Source organism: Gymnodraco acuticeps, unplaced genomic scaffold, assembly GCF_902827175.1.
Source record: "Gymnodraco acuticeps unplaced genomic scaffold, fGymAcu1.1, whole genome shotgun sequence".
Taxonomy (NCBI): Eukaryota; Metazoa; Chordata; class Actinopteri; order Perciformes; family Bathydraconidae; genus Gymnodraco; species Gymnodraco acuticeps.
The window spans coordinates 171,783-175,541 of record NW_022992022.1 but is presented as its reverse complement, the minus strand read 5'-3'; positions in this window follow the sequence as shown (position 1 = coordinate 175,541).

The window sequence follows — 3,759 nt, the reverse complement described above, 5'->3', positions numbered from 1 at the left end:
CCATTGATCTGATTAACTTTTCCTTTCTCTAAAGTGTGAAATACAGCATGTTCATGTTAAGAAGCCCGGTATAGCAGATTTTAACTTTGAGAAAGACAAAAACAGCATATGTACACAGCAGTTGGAGAGAGGCGTCTCTGTGTGTGGCCGACACTCTGCAGGAGCTCAGGTTTGGGTGATTGACAGCTAAGGCTATGAGTATTTCACCTTCAGATCAGTTCATCGTTCAGTTATTGTATAATGGGCTAGTTCAAATAGAAAAAAGGGCAAAATGTACAAACACTATAGTATCATGTTATGTAGTCTTCTTTTAAATTGAGTTAGTGATAGAAAAGCATTTTAGCTAAGATGAGGCATTTTTGTACATCACCATGTGATAATAACACAAGAGGCAGACCAAGAGTAGATGACCAGTACTGTACGACATGTTGCCTGGGTATACATATTTGTTATTGTCGTTTACAAAGACCCCAGTCAAAGCCATACCTAATTTCAGAATGAGATATAATGAATAATATTTTAATGCTGCTGTTTTGGGACAGCCTCTCCCTGAAGGCAGTCGTGTTTCCGCACTAATTTGTACATATTAAAGACCGACAGAAGCAGTTGTGGTGGAAAGGTGTGTGTCTAGGTTTGGTTTAGACTCTATTGAACTATCAGACGTTATATATACACCTACGACTGTTATATATACACCTACGACTTTAGTTTATGGCTCCACATTGAACAAGTGCACATTCACTCGACAGGCTATAAAAGAAACAGGAATTACTCCTGGCCAAAATGCAGAGCCTGGGCAACAAGTAAACTTGTTGAAGTCAGATTGGCGTGTCTTCAAGGCAGATATGGCAGACATGTGGGTGCATCCAGTCAAGTGCCAGGCAGCTAAATTGATTTTTAGGGCCAATTTAGGTGGTGTTATGGAAATCTTAGACCTAGTCAATACTGTGGAGATATACAATTAGAATGATCAATCAATAAACTGGTGAAACAAACAGAGTTGTCTTTCTGGTTCTTTATTCGAGGCGCCTCGAAGGCACAGGTCTCACAGAGTATAGGATAGTCTGCAGGAGTGTGCGCAATAGTCACAGAATAGCAAAGCTTATATACAAGATAGGGCGGGCAGACAGAGTTTTGTGTAGCTAGGCGGAACGCCGCAGAAATCTGCTTTCACACGGATGTCTCATATTGTTATTAGACACCTGTCCTTGAGCTGTAGATAGTATAACGGTTCTCAGAATATGGAAGTTCTCGTGTGACTTTGTGTGAAGAGGAGTAGTCTCAACATAGTCTGCCAAATCAGCTCTGTGGCCTTGAAGCGCTTGGGAATAATAACCCTCATTAGAGTATGCAGAGAAAACAGCACATATCAGGAAAATGGTACAGTAGTGTTGGACAATGCTTTTAGAAGCATTTGGTTTTACCATATAAGGTAACATAAGAAATTGCCACTACATTCCCCCCTTTTGATCATACTTGATCAATCATGAAAATAAAACAAATGACAGGATAGACTGATATAACACATCAATGAATACACTCCATCGCTGGTTTAAGTAAACACATCACAAATATATCATAGAAAACTGGCTGTTTTTGTGGAGGACAGACTCCAATATAATGTAATCATAAGAGGAGGGTACACTCGATTCACATGGATTATATTGTAGTGTCGAAATAAGACTCTTCTGATTCTGGCTCACGAACAGGGGTACGGCGGAATGTACAAGGTATAAGATCCTCGTAGCTCTGGCGCAAAGTAGGATTGTCGTGTAGTGGAATAGCAGCATACTGAACGAAAGCTGAGGATACCATACTGGAAAAGCACTTCTTCAGTATTGGGATAATGAAACAGGTACAACTGATTAATAGGCCGAAAATGATCGCCAGGGGTGTAATTATTCTATGATTGTCCACGCTCTCCAGTAGTATCCGCACTTTCCACATTAGTATTCCCTCGGTTGATTTTGTGACACGGACAGTCAGACCCTGCACACCGATAACACAAACGAGGAACCAGAGGCATATGAAACCGCTCAGCTGGCACTCGCTCGTGACACCTTGTGTGTGTGTGTGTTTTGGTGTATGTAGTGCGAGTGTGGTGCTGGTGGTGACTTGGCACGTCACTTGTTGTCGTCTGCTTCTTCCGTTGGTGACTTGGCACGTCACTTGTTGTCGTCTGCTTCTTCCGTTGGTGACTTGGCACGTCACTTGTTGTCGTCTGCTTCTACCGTTGGTGACTTGGCACGTCACTTGTTGTCGTCTGCTTCTACCGTTTCTCCTTTCCTGTGACTACGACCTTGCAGTGGCTGGCGTGGACCCACGTGGCTCTCTCTGCGATCTTGACCGCTGTCTGGGTGATGAGAAGCACCTGGTAGGGACCTTGCCAACGATTGGATTTCCAGCTCTTTCTCCGGAAATCCTTGACCAGCACGAAGTCGCCGGGTTGGAGATGGTGAAGTGGACCAGTAGCAGGGGTAGGTAAGGCTGCGGCTATCTGACGTTGGATGTCTGCTAAAGTGGATGACAGGTTAACACAATATGACAACATAGGCATCCTCACACAAAGTTGTGGAGGGAAGAGGACATCCTGGAGCCTTGAGTCCAATCTGTGGAGGAGCACCAAAAAGGATTTCAAATGGGCTGAGTTGGCTCCGTGTTCGTTTCCGCATCCGCATGTACATCAGCACAATGGGCCTAGCTTGTGTCCATGACAGACCTGTGTCTGCACAGCATTTTGCTAGCTTGTTTTTTATTGTGCCGTTCTCTCTTTCCACCGCACCCCCTCTCCGTGGATGGCTTTCTGATGTCCATGCCCAGGTATTCTCCTATCTGGGTAATGGCCTCATTCGCAAAATGTGAACCGTTGTCGCTAGAAATTTTGTCTGGTAGTCCCCATCTAGGAATGATTTCCCTCAGTAGTGCCTTTGCCACAGCATTTGCTGTCTGTGCTTTTACTGGGAAAGCTTCAACCCATTTGGACCACATGTCAACCACCACCAGACAGTGCTTCTTACCCTCTGATGGGCTAAGCTCAATGAAATCCAGCATTAGGTGCTCAAATGGCCTGGTGGGAGGTGGATGTGCTCCGGGTCCTGTAACCTTTACTGGTCTACCAGAATTTTGCGTAATGCAAATTAGGCATGCTTCACAGTGCTTTTGAGCTGTTACTGTGAACCCCCTTGTGAACCACTCCTGATTGATAGCCTCTAACATCCCTCCTTTTGACACATGATCCAACCCATGTGTCAACTTAGCAAAATGAGGGAAGAAATGTCTTGGGAGACATGGATTGGAATTTGGACCAACCCAGATGCTGGAGGTTGGGTCAAAAACAGCCCCAGCAGCCTTCCACTGAGCCTTCTCAACTGGTGGAGCTAGCTGCTGAATGGAAGTCAGTGATGACATTTTGTCAGTGACGGAGGAGACAGGGATTTTAACAAATGAGTGTGCGTGAGGTGCGAGAGGAATCAGAGCAGCTGCCTTTGCGGCTGAGTCAGCAGGCGCATTTCCTAGGGAAATTGGGTCTGTACTGCTTGTGTGTGCGGCACATTTACAGACTGCAACTTCAGATGGGAGCAGAATGGCATCTAGTAAGCCTGCAACTAGTACATGGTTAAGTACTGGTTTGCCATCAGATTTCAGAAATTGTCTACACTTCCAAATAGCACCAAAATCGTGTACTACCCCGAAAGCATAACGTGAGTCAGTGTAGATAGTCACAGTTTTGCCTTCTGCAAACGTGCAGGCTTCAGTTAG